Below are 13,795 nucleotides of genomic sequence, written 5' to 3'. Positions count from 1 at the left end.
ATCAAAACTTCAGAAGTGAACGCTGAATGATTTTTGTCTTTTATGACTTGGAACTTGTAATTGGGATATTTCTGACTCGTCTTGATCTCTAAAAAAAAACTGAACAATTGTTTATCTTCAGCCTCCACTTTAGCTATAACGCCTTGAGATTTATTTCTGAATTTTAAGAGTTTGAGCGGACTGAGATGTGCGAGAGGAAGGCATTAGACACCTGCCACATTCAGGATTGTTTCAATTCCAAGAGATTCCAAGCTGGGATTGCCATAGACTTAATCAAGCTCTCGCTTCCCATCGCAGCAGATGGTGTGTGTCACACCGCAGTCTTAAGATGCATTGCTCCTGTGCGTCTTTAAATATAGTCTCCCTCACACACACATACAGGTACATTTTCATATGACATTTCATATCATTTATGCTTTAGTGGATGAGATATTAAACTCAAACATGGTATGAGTATTAATATATTCAGAGATCACAGAGGTGAGTTTTCAAATATTTTCACCACTTTGGTTTGAAAACCAAATTTGAAAAATTTAAACCCAGTTTGAAAAAACTGCCAATTTATGAAAAAAAATACTTATTAAAAAATAAGTTAAATGAACACAACATACAAAATTTCCATATACTCTGCCCTATAAGAAGCCCCAGATATTCAACCCATAGGGCCACAAATAAGACATAAGCAGAATGAAACAAGAAAACATAGAAAGTTTCATGATAATCTAATGTTTCTGTCCTGTTATGCTTAAATAAGAAAGGAAGCTGCCCCAATATTTGACAAACAATTCTTCATGTTTTTTCAAACAAAATGCGATTTTCTCCAAAGGTGATACTCCTTTAATCCACATAGAAGTAGAAGATGGTTTAAAATCCTTTCATCTCAGAGTTATATATTTTATGGCCGCTAGCAGGGCCAGCCTAACAAATCTCAAATTAACCCTTTGTTGATCAAGAAGTGTGGAGTGCCCTAAAACTGCAAGTCTAGGCTCTCTAGACACTTTAGTACCAGCAACTATTACAGTGATCTCTAAAACCTCTTTCCAATATACTTCCAAGTCAGGACAGGACCATAGCATATATAAGAGAGTCCCTCTATCTGCTTTACAGCTAGGACAGTGTCGGGGTATAAAAAAACCCTATGTATCACATTTAATTGGATGAGTTTGTCACAGCTATTGATAGAGAAAGTCTGAGCTTCCTCACTTCCCAGTTTTGGTCTGAAGGTCAACAGGGACACAAATTTCACACATACGACTGTTGATCATGACTTGAACTTTCGCAAGACCTTTCTGGCCATTCAGAAAAATAAAAATACAAGTTTATCAGCGCTTTAATCAAAGTAGGTCAACCGTAACTGGAAGCCCTCCATCTATTACTTGAACTGATTAATTTGTTTGAAACAAGACATGTTCGAAATGTTTGCTTTAGGGAAATTAGTTTTAATTGGTAATAACTGTATATTTCCTTTAATTAACCAACAAAAGGCAAATGATTTTTGAATTGAAAATTGAACGATTCAAATTGAATGATTTTGTCCAACGTGACATCATTTTGGTGGGAAAACAGCAGCAAAAACGTCAATGAATTTGAAATTTTAAAACATTCTGTGTTCTCTCTCAAACGTTCCGTCCTGTACGCTAACGATTTTTCATTGTAAAGAAAATATTACTGGATTACATTTTACTAGAAAATGCCATTTTAGTCTAATTAAATTACACATTTACTTTAATGTATTTCTTGTCATCATTTGTCACTAGTTTACTTATTAGTTGTTTGCTGTTTTCTTATGCTTATATTCTTAGCAATTAATAAGTGACAATTTTTTGTTGTTGTTGTTGTTTTTAGTGTTTTATTAATTACAATGTGTTGTAACAAGAATTTGAAATGTATGCGTTACTATGAAATTGACTTCTTAGCTTTTCTTGTTTTTGTTTATTTATTTATTTTTGACTATTTTTTCATTTTAATATAGTTGTAGTTTAATTTTATTAGTTACGACGTGTTGTCCATATGTGCAACAATAGTGTATTATTATTATTATATTCTATACTTTTTACAATCCTATAATAGATTACTGTATATTGTGACAACATCCCCAATTCAAAATGTGTTCAATAACTTGTTTTAGTTTTATTTTCAACCAGTGCAGTAATCTTGTTTCAGCTAAGAATGGAAGACGTGTGTCTATAAAGAAACTGACTATCAAAAACATGGATGTTTACCAAGAAAATACTACTTCGGTTATTTTTTACTTCAAATGTCACATTTAATGGATTGTTCTACTTACTACAAGCAGTTTCTGAGTGCAAATGGTTTCTACATTTTTTACAGTGCACCCTAAAAATATTCACCGGAGTAAAAAGTGTGACAATTAGGTCCGTGCCTGGAGGAGCCTCACATGTTGTTCCTCTTTCCTCTGACGACCGCTAAAGTTTCACCCATTATCACCCCTTTAATGAAAGATTAGTCACGTCACAGGGAAATACCAGATGGATCGGATTCCCTTCCCAATGCTAGATTCATAAAATCGCTTGGTTTTATAACTGGGCCCTCGCTGTCTCTTTGGCTCTTTACAGGGGGTGAAAAGGTTGCTTTCAACCATTTATCACCAATCTCACCAACACCCCTGGTGGCCAAAAATAATCAGATGGCACCTGAGTCAACAGCCGCGTATTTTAAAGTCATAAGTTATCAGATGTGTTGGGAAAACAGCAGGGAAGGAGCGGCTCTGGCCCGTCTCATGTGGTCAAAATGCTGGGCTGTTTCCTGACCGCAGGACATCTCTTTGGGTTGTGTGGTGCTCGCTGTGGAGCCACTGACCTGACACGGTTCACAGCTGCGAGGTCTGAGGGGCGGCTGGGGGTTTCTACCAGTGCACTTAATTACTCAAATTAGGGGAAACCAGTTTGCAGGGCAAAAGGTCTGGAAGGTTGGGGGTTGAAAATAAAGCCTGGGGTGCAAAATAAACACTGAAACGATAACACAGAAACAGTCTGGTTTCTTGGCAAGTTAATTGAAATAGAAAAATCTGTTCGTATTCTAATACTGGCATGACTGCTGTGTGCTCGGTTGGGCTTTGTAGCCTTATTGTGATGCTTGTGCAGGGCATGAAATTAAAGAGAAAGTTCACCTAAAATTAAATCAAACAGTTCACAGTGTCCATTGGCTCTTAGAGTATGAAAAAATAAAATTCTACAGAAGTAAATGGCTTCTGTCAACTGTTTATTTAACCACATTCCTTAAAATATCAACAGAAGAACATGAGGGTGGGTAAATGATGACAAATTATTCATTTAAGTTTGGGTAATTCCTTTGAGCCTTCAGACAAGTCATGCACTTCTTCTTAAATATTCTCTCTTTTTTTCCTTTTCATTTTTGCTCACCATTTTTTAATAAACTTGATCTTTTTTATTATAGAATCGACAAAATTTGTTACACTGATGTTGGTTTAAGAATAAAATTAGCATTTTATAATGAGTCTTCCATCATGAAGTTTGACCAAACGATCAGTTCCTTGATCCTTCTGTGTGCTAAATATCCTCATGAACATCTTTTAAAGGTTTACTACCATGCAATGTATCATCAAAAATTCAGCAGAACCTGCGTGGACATCTTCATGGATACGCACCATAGGGGTTTTGCTTTACCTTGAAGCCAGCGAGTGCATCATAGCTGAATTATGCATTATTCTCAGCATTTCACAGGCTGTTTTTACTCTCCAATATGTGTTTTATCATTCCAAATGCGTATATTTAGTCTTCCGTGACCGGCGCCATTAAATATCAAGGTGGCCATTAAAATGTCTGTGTGGCTACAGAGATAGATGGGCAGCCATGAACGGATGTGAGTTTAAGTGAAACCTCTTAAGCGCAGGAGGAATAAGCACCATCCTCTAAATTTGTTAATGGTGTTTTAGTTTTCAAGAGCAAATAGATGTTAAAAAAAGCAAGAATGACAGCATGCACAGGTGAGTCAATATCAGAGAAACGACTGGACGGATGGCGTTCGGTGCGTGTTGAGTTTGTGTTGCCTTGTCCTCCAGAAAGCTCATTGTTAAGCTATTCACACTTCTGGCTTTGAGGCATTATAAATAATGAGCAACATTTGCTTGTGGTGTCTTTGCTGCACCCCATCAATAAGTATCTGTTAGAAGTATCAGAAGTGCACAACTGTATTAAAAAACAAATGTTTCTTGAATCATCCTGAGAAGCGAATGGATACCGTTTGCAATGAATGAAGAGTCTTTCAAGTCTCATGTGACTAAAGTAAACATCAAAGTGATGCAAGCTAACACAACGTTATTAAATGGAACCAATCTAGGTGCGAGTTCATCCGTCAAACCTTAATTAACCAACAGCGGCTGCGTTTGCTTTTTGGGGGTTGGTTGGGAGTGTAAAGCACTGCACTTGGGTCACGGCCAAACCACAAAACCAACAAAACTGATGGGAGCAGCTCCAGCGGAAGAGACGGGATCTGAAACCTTCAGACAACCTCTGAGACAGAAAACACCTTTCACCTTTAATATCGCTCATAATCTAATTATTCACACTCAATGGAATAATGATAGTAAATTACCCTGAAAAGCAAGCATATTGTGTCCTAACGAAACAATATATGTATTTCCAGCATCATTCCTCCAGTCTTCAGTGTCACATGATCTTCAGAAATCATTCTAATATAATGATTTGCTGCTCAAGAAACATTTCTAATCTTTATCAATGTTGAAAACAGTTAATATTTAAATGGAAACCATAATTGTTTCAGAATTCTTTGAGGAACAGAAATCTGCGGTCTTGGATTTGAAGCTTACCTCTCTAGGAACTAATTGATTAGCTCACGTTTCATCAATACAAATCTGAAACATAATGAGTGTAACACCACCCCTCAAGCCAAATCTGATTCTCTTTGTATGCGATGAACTTCTAAGTGTCATTGACATGTGGTCAAGTGTCTGATGTATCAACAGCGGCTTTGATCTATCATGCCAAAGCATTCATAGTAAAGATAAAGGACTCTGACAAAACCTAGCAAAGAGATGGAAAACCAGTTCCTCTGTGCTAGTGTTAAACGTTTCAGGGCTGGATTCCTGGAAACCACAGAGCGCTCTTTGATTCAGCTGAGTCATTGAAGAACTGTTTGTCCAGCTTTGTCCAAAGCAACACAGCAGTATGAGGCTTACAAATGTCTTATTATTTCCCTGTAAAACATGACCGCCAGAGCTCCCGCAGATGGGAATGGATTGGAGAGATTCACATCTGGTCCCTGAACCCGGTGGGCTTTGACCCCATTGACTTCCCTTATAGAGAACGAGAGATGTTATATTGAAGGGATGATTCTTTTATGTAAGGGATAGTTCATCCAATTTGTTGTTTTCTAAACCAGTATATAATTGTATTTCTTTTCAAGCTTTTAAAGCAATCACTCTTTTTTTTTACAGGTATTGAGAAAATAATTGACAATATTGACCAAAAATTAAATCTCAATGTATTTTGGAAGCTTTTATTTTTATTTTTAAGAACCGTAGTTAGCAATATTTTAAGTTGAGTGTGTTTTTTTGGCTGGTACTTTGGTTGGTTTAGACCTGTGATGGATAAATACATATGACACTGTCTTAATGAGTGATTTAATGAATCATTATTTCAAACGATTCATTCAAAATAGATTCATTGTAGGAAAAAAACGACCAGTGTTGATCTGAGATGCATGAATTTGATCTGGACAAAATTGTGTCTGCAATGTTTGTTGAACTGTTTTATAAAATGAATATCTCCAGGGGTGGATCTAGAAAAATATTGATGGGGTGGCGAGAAGGGGGCAGGAATTTTTGAGGGGTGGCAACATATGGCAGATGTATATATACTGAATTTAGTCACAGTTATCACAGATTGATGATAAATATATGTGCACACTACAAAAGGACACAGGCTATCATTTACAAACTTAATCTCATGCAATCAATGTCTTGCATTTGAAACAGTTTATAAGGAATAAGTGACCATACCCCATAAGCACCACACACTCACTAATGCATACAGTATATTAATACTTCTTTGTAAATTATTATTTGAAGTAACAAACCATGGTTAATTTGCAGTTAACATGGCTACAAGAATGATGATTTGTTGTGTTATTGTTAAAACCATGGGTATTTGTCGTAAAGGAAACTAAAAACAAAAAAAAACTTTCACAGGAATGTGCCTGAAAGTGATAAACGGGCCTCGTTTTTACCTAAATGATTTATACTTTATTTTAACATATATTAAAAATGTATAAAGTGTGCATTGTAGCTTAAACCTAAATGAACACATTACAATAGTTTTATGACTGCAAGTCTTTCTCCTCAAATGCTACTGAGCTTCAAATTTGCGTTTGAGCCCTTGTAAAAGAGTAGCATAATTTACATATGATTTACAGATTATTTTAATAAATATCAAACATTTAATTTAATTGTGCATTATAGCTGACACCTACATGAACAATCACAGTTGTTTTTATGACTGTAAGTCATTCTCCTCAAATGCTACTGACGTTAGAAAAGTGTATACCAATATCGCATGTAACTTTAGAGACGGTCCCTAAATTTGAGACTCGTCCAATGTCCAACTTAAAGCCTTTATGCATAAATAACTTTATGCTTGTTTTTTTTTTTTTTTTTTGTACTTTTAGTTTTCCTTTCTCTTCACTGGATTGCTGATGTAGTCTACCCGGGCATAGATGTTCACCCATCAATCATGAACATTCGAGGTGCGAGCGGTCGCGAGCGCGGATGGGAGAATGGAGGAAGTTTTTCTTTTTTTTTTTTTTGAAGCAACTGGGATGGTGCCCATAGACAGTAGATGGTGCAGACTGCAGTGCAGACTATGCGTGTAGGGAGCGACGATACTGAACACCTTTAATATTGCAGACACTAGTCCAGGGCCGCGGGAAGTAATTTTGAACAGGGGGTGCTGTGAATTTTTTTTTTTTTACAAAAAACCTATGAGCCTATAGGCCTATTTAAAATACATTTTAAAAATATATACATTGAGATTTACTACTTTATTGTCATATACACTTCAGTGCACAGCCAGCCAGGGTCTGAAACACACAGACATCAGTTCTCAGATACAGTGGCGGCTCCAGACAATTTTGATTGGGGGGGCAATGGGGGGGTCCTGGTCTTTTCAAGGGGGGTCTCATGAAAACCAACAAAAAATACAGTGGACATGGCTAATAACTGCATATTTCTGCTACTAAACAACAAAAACACCTTTGCAATGTAAACAAATGACAGGCTATATTTGTAATTCATATCCTTCACACTGCACTTTCATGTCAGGTATATTATGCATTTTTATTGACATTGATATTTTTACATTTATTTCCAGATAGATATTATTGAGTTTACAGGCTAAAGTGGTCTTGCTGTTGTAAACACTGTTGCTTTTGTAGAAAAAATACTTGCATCACATTTAAAATATAATTATATTTTAATTCATTTCTGAATTGTTTTTATTTTTATAATGATAATTCAGAGGATGAGAAAATCTGAATAAGCCTTACCAGTGTTGTGATAATTATTTTTACGTGTTAAAAATAAATAAGTACTGTAATATAATAAAAGTTTATTCAAATAACATAAAAAAGACCAGACCCCTCGATGCATGTGAAACTTTTCTCCCTCAAACAGCACGCTAGTGTTACTTCTACACTACAGCAAAGAGTATAGAAGTTACTTCTATACTCTTTGACTACAGGCTACACACTGCAATATAAACAACGTATCTGCATGTTCTCACATCACATCGTTCTTGTAAAATAATAATAAGTAAATAAACACCAAAATCACTTCGCTGAGAATGAAACACCACTTACCAGCTGCCACGATGTTGAAAATATCCTCTAGCAATTAAAAAATGCGCGTGCAGCATGAGGAATCTTCCTGGTTGGATGAGGTCGTAGCCAGGTGAACGGTCATCATGTTGGTCATTTTATTTACGGCTAAATTATTATTAATAAATTGTACTAATATTATGATTGGGCGTGGGCAGGCATTCACAAAAGTTTATGTTATTACAAAAAAAATTCGAGGAAATTTTGCTTTTGACAAAAGGGCACTTAAGGGGCAAAGGAGCAGGTGCTCAAGTGAACCGGTTCTTTCGGACAATTCGATCAAATAAACCAGCTGAAAAAAAAAATGGTTCACCGGTTCTTTTGCGCTCTATGTAATGCCGTCATTGGCGATGATTGCCCTTCATTCAAGCCTTCAGTTTACCCACGGTTATAACATTAGCACAGAATCAGTTCAGAATCAATCACCAAAAGAATCAGTTCGGTTCAGATGCGCTCTGTGTCAGTCTGCTTCACGCTGAATCACTCATGAGCAGTTATCATCAGCTCATCGGTTCTCGAATCGGACGCGTCCGACAGAAACGGTTCTCGGTTCAGTGTATGAATAAATGTCGAAATAATTATTATTTATTATTGTTCTGCGTAGTTTGAAGAGAAACATTTTTGGATCTTTATCCCGCATATATATATATTTTTTAATCAGGAAGAGGCTGGGGGGTCAAATGGGGGGTCAAGGCATTTTTTGGCAGGGTCTTGAGACCCCCCAAGACCCCCCCTGGCGCCGCCGGTGCTCAGATATGCGCAATGCGCTATTAATCTGAAGCAGAAGCAGAATCAGAAATAATAGTTTAAATAATAGTTTAATAATCGAAAAAAACGAAATAATTACTTTCATTACAATTTCAGATAGCCTATACATACATGCAACTCATTTATATACAACAAATAATATTACAACAAAATATAATATTGATCAAACTTCACAATAACGCTAAAACAATGCAATCGATTTGGTCAGCTGGCTTGAGTCACTGCACGTTTATGTCACACGCAACTCTATTAACTCCAAAATCTTTTTACGCACACCACAAGGAAATAATCTCTGACTATTTAAGCAATTTGTTTATTGAACACTTCTCCACATCCATTACGCAAAGGACACACGCACAGTATAAAGCTTTCTGTCTCCATCTCCAACCTTTTTACACAAACCACAAGGAATCTCCGACTATTTAATAGGGCTGGGTAAAAAATAGATTTTTCGATTAATCGTTTTTTAAAATGTGGTCGATTCAAAATCGATTCTCAAAGGCCATGAATCGATTTTTTTCCCGTATTTATTTCCGCATACATTGAACGTAAGATTAGCGTTAATCTAATTACAAATCTTCTCCACTAGATGTCACCCTCTTATGTGCCTTGTGCGATGTTACCAACGAACCTATCATTCATTCATTCAGTTTAAAGCAGTGGTTCCATTTTCTGCAATGTGCGTCAGGTCATGCTCCCGTTCGCGTCTTACAGACTGCATCTTAAAGCCTCTTATACTTTCTGCGTCCTCGAGTCCGCTATGGACCGCTATGCAGGCTTGATGTAAAACATCGCCATCGGAGAGTGTGTACCGAGTCTGAGCAGACAACCGCGCGGACAGGTGCGCGTGGTCAGTTGTCTTCAAAAGCACAATTGCACATGTTCAGGCAGTGTGAAGAATCCCATTGCCAATCGAACCAATCGGGCCGGGCTCGGGCTTGTGCGGTAAATGAGCGGTCATGTAATGTTTCGATTAGCGCGAGAAATATGCGAAAATGTATGCTGAGTAGTTGAAACGGAGGCTTGCTTCTGACGATTACGTTTCGGTAGCACCAGCAACTAAAGCAAAGTCTGAGGTTTGGAAAAGTTTTGACCTTGTTTATAATGAGAATAATGAGTGAATAATGACGCACCATCAATGAGCGCAGGAGCGCGCTGAAGACATCTACAGTGGATTCAATCATTTTCCTCCTCATAAACACTTAGGCCTTACCTAATCTTGGTGAGTAAATGTTTTTCAAATAATAACTAAATATTACTTGAGTCTTAAATGCATATTGTAGACAGAGTAGGCTATATAAGCTAATGTTGGCATTATTATTTTATTATGTCAGCTGCTATGGCGAAGCAAATCCGGCAGAGCCTTTATCTTAATTCATTTCGTTATTGCCAAATACCCATCTTAATTTATAATTTATCTTAATTAAATTTTTTAAGAAAGACTTGTTTTTATTGGTGCGTTGGCCTATTTATATGCTAAATGAGCCTATACCTTAGGGCTATTTATAGAGTGCTGAGATGTTACGATGTTACAGAGGACTTATTTTATTTCTTTGTTCAAACTTCCAAGTGGCCTATTACGTTAGTCATGTATAAATTATGTTAAACTATGTATAAATGACTCATTCCTGACAAAAGGCAAAAGAGCTGTGTGCTGCGTACATTTGAATAATGTCGGGTTGTAAATGGGTTCGGGCTTTTAAAAAGCTGTCAATCAAAATGTACGTGTCGGCTCGGGACATGTCGGGCTTAACTTTTAAGGCCCGATTACAGCTCTAATAGAAAATCGAATCGAAAATCGAAATCGAATCGAGAATCGAAATAGAATCGATTTGAGAGCTTGTGAATCGAAATCGAATCGATCTGGAACATCTGAATCGATACCCAGCCCTACTATTTAAACGTTATTTAACAGTTCTCCACAACCATTACACAAAGAACACACGAACGAAATAATACTTTCCATCTCCATCCCCACCACCTTAAAAAAATTCTATAGTGTACTACTTACAATTGCTTGGCTAGTCAAAGCTGATCCCACACTTGTTGCCAAAAAAAAAAAAAAAATGTTACAAGCGCGTTACAAATATTTTAATAGGCCTACATTTTTTTTAATCTCCCTCTCGTCACTAGGGGGTGCTGCAGCACCCCCACTTCCCGCGGCCATGCACTAGTCCATATCGAGATTTGATTAAATGCTCTACTTTTGATTTATTCATTCAAAAATGGCCGAATTCCGTGACGTTCTGCTTTATACAGCAAGTTCCATTTCCGCAATTCAACCCCTGTAGCTTTTCAAACACAAACGGGGTGAATTTATGAATGAAAGTGTGAAAGTTCTGACACAAAACTAAGTTGTTACGTATCCTCACGCTTTTTAAAAGTCGGTAACTTAGTAGACTACACCACTGTAACGTTAGTTATTTATCATCTCAAAGTCTGTGCTTTCATTTAAGCTTCATTTATTGATAGATAATCAATTTTTACCTAACCTTTCCTCCTGAGTCTCAGGCCGGTGACACACTGGCTGCGTGTCGTGAGCGTGGCGGTTCTGCTGCGTGGCGGCTGCTTCGCATTTTCTGTGTTTTGTCCTTACACAATCGTGTCTGCGCGGCACAGGCGCGCTGCTGCTGCTGTAGGCGACATAGAGGGAGACCGCCGACGGACCAGGATCTTGTCTTCATGACAACAGTATCTATACTATATAAATATATAAATATAAAGCCTACTGATAAAAGACACCGTCAACCGTATTGACGGCAAAATAGACTATGTTTGAAAGGTGCAATATTTGAAAATCGAAAATTATTAATTAATTTTTTTAAATAACATTTATATCTGAATATTTCGCGAATCATTTGAGTCAGTTTGGGGATCGCGAATCATTTGAATCAGTTCGGGAGTTCGTAGCGGGATCGCGAATCATTTGAGTCAGTTATGGGGATCGCGAATCATTTATGTTAGTTCGGGAGTTCGGAGCGGGATCGCAAATCATTTGAGTCAGTTCGGGAGTTCAAAGCGGGTTCGCGAATCATTTGAGTCAGTTTGGGGATCGCAAATCATTTGAATCAGTTCGGGAGTTCGTAGTGGGATCGCGAATCATTTGAGTCAGTTATGGGGATCGCAAATTATTTGAGTCAGTTTGCGAGTTCATAGCGGGTTCGCGTATCATTTGAATCAGTTCGGGAGTTCAAAGCGGGTTCGCGAATCATTTGAGTCAGTTTGGGGATCGCAAATCATTTGAATCAGTTCGGGAGTTCGTAGCGGGATCGCGAATCATTTGAGTCAGTTATGGGGATCGCGAATCATTTATGTTAGTTCGGGAGTTCGTAGCGGGTTCGCGTATCATTTGAATCAGTTCGGGAGTTCGTAGTGGGATCGCGAATCATTTGAGTCAGTTATGGGGATCGCGAATTATTTGAGTCAGTTTGCGAGTTCGTAGCGGGTTCGCGTATCATTTGAATCAGTTCGGGAGTTCAAAGCGGGTTCGCGAATCATTTGAGTCAGTTTGGGGATCGCAAATCATTTGAATCAGTTCGGGAGTTCGGAGCGGGAACACAAATCACGAAAGATTCGCGCTAGTAAATTTTCAAATTGGCCATAACCTTTAATTCGTTGCTGCCAACTGGGGTGGCAGCAGGGGTGGTAAGGCTTTCTTTTAGAAAATATTATTTTATGCCACCCCAGTAGATCCGCCCCTGAATATCTCATTTGTGATCGCTCTCATGTCCTAATACTTGGGAAAATGACTGTTGATAACCTAGACTGATCTAGTTATCAAGTTAAATTCACTGGAGCTAAAGATTATCAGGGAATAATAATTGTAATTAATACACTCTTAAAAAATTGCTAGGTAGTTTCAACCCAACTTTGGGTCAAATATGGACTGGCCCAACCATTGGGTTAAATTATTTTATTACATTTTTAACCCCAAAAGTTGGGTTAAACCATATTTGACCAAAAGATGGGTTGAAAAAACCCTGAATTTTTACAGTGTATACTACCAGACAAACATTTTTGAACAGTAATATTTGTAATGTTTCTTTTTTTTTAAAGTCTCTTCTGTTCACCAAGCCTGCATTTATTTCATCCAAAATACAGTAAAAGCAGTAATTATTGTGAAATATTTTTACTATTTAAAATAACTGCTTTCTATTTGAATATATTGTAAGATGTAATTTATTCAGCATAATTACTCCAGACTTCATGATCGCATGATCAATGCTTATTTGTTGTTTTTATTATTATTATCAATAATATTAATAATAAACTTTTTTGAGCAGCAATTCAGAATATTAGAATGGTTTCTGAAGGATGTTGAAAAATTTTCTTTGAAATCACATGCATGCAAATGCATTTTAAATAGAATTTCTATTTAAATAGAAATCAGTTATTTTAAATAGTAATATATATATATATATATATATATATATATATATTTTTTTTTTTTTTTTTTTTTTTTTTGCTGTACTTTGGAACAAATAAATGCAGGCTTGGTGAGCAGAAGAGACTTCTTAAAAAAAAAAACATTAAAAGCCTTACAGTTCAAAAACTTTTGACTGGTAGTGTATGACTTCAGAATATACTGGAGTTGTTGCAATGGCTATGTAGAACAACAGGTTTCTCTTTTTAGCGGCACAAAAACAAATCAGATGTTAAATTCAGCGCTTATTGATTCTTCCAGCGCTTCTATTAAATGCCTTTTCAAGAAATCCTATGCATCTGCATTTGTAAATGCACTCTGGAGGTCTCGGGTATTACATTAATTGTTAATTCATTAATATAGCTGTGCTCATGAAATGCTCAATTAAACAAGCAATCATGCAATGTTTAACATCCGTGTTTCAGAGTCCATCCATTGGGGCTGAAGCCATTTAAATTAGCTTGCATTTTGTTTTTCACTTTACTAGCCAGTTGTTTCTCCAAAGAGAGCCCTGCTTGTAGCCCGACTAATTGATTAGGTCAGAGGTCTGAGGGACAGTGGCTATGGGAGGAATGAATTTCCTGTTTCCTGCATCTATAATTCAGAGCTTTCCTGAGTGTGTGCATCGCTGGAGCTGGAGAAGGGGCACAAGCTGTGCAAAACACAGCTCTGCCAACACTTACCACAGAGCCGTGGCTTTGAAGGTCTGCTGGATCAAGTCTGCATCTCACA

The 13,795-nt window shown here is 37.1% G+C and overlaps 1 protein-coding gene across 2 annotated transcripts in view; it reads right to left on the bottom strand.

Moving 5' to 3' along the window:
• LOC127971522 (GDNF family receptor alpha-4-like) overlaps nucleotides 1-13,795 on the bottom strand; it is a 236,256-nt gene that overhangs the window by 55,178 nt on the left and 167,283 nt on the right. The window contains exon 1 of one of the 2 annotated variants that reach the window (XM_052574588.1): nucleotides 11,133-11,282. The exons of the other annotated variant lie outside the window; for it this stretch is intronic. The gene's annotated coding sequence lies outside the window, so the exon portion shown is untranslated. Of the gene's footprint in view, nucleotides 1-11,132; nucleotides 11,283-13,795 lie in introns of those variants that run through there. 2 annotated transcript variants of the gene reach the window in all.

This window comes from Carassius gibelio, chromosome B14 (assembly GCF_023724105.1).
Source record: "Carassius gibelio isolate Cgi1373 ecotype wild population from Czech Republic chromosome B14, carGib1.2-hapl.c, whole genome shotgun sequence".
NCBI classification, from domain to species: domain Eukaryota; kingdom Metazoa; phylum Chordata; class Actinopteri; order Cypriniformes; family Cyprinidae; genus Carassius; species Carassius gibelio.
This window is presented reverse-complemented; position numbering and strand designations above follow the sequence as displayed.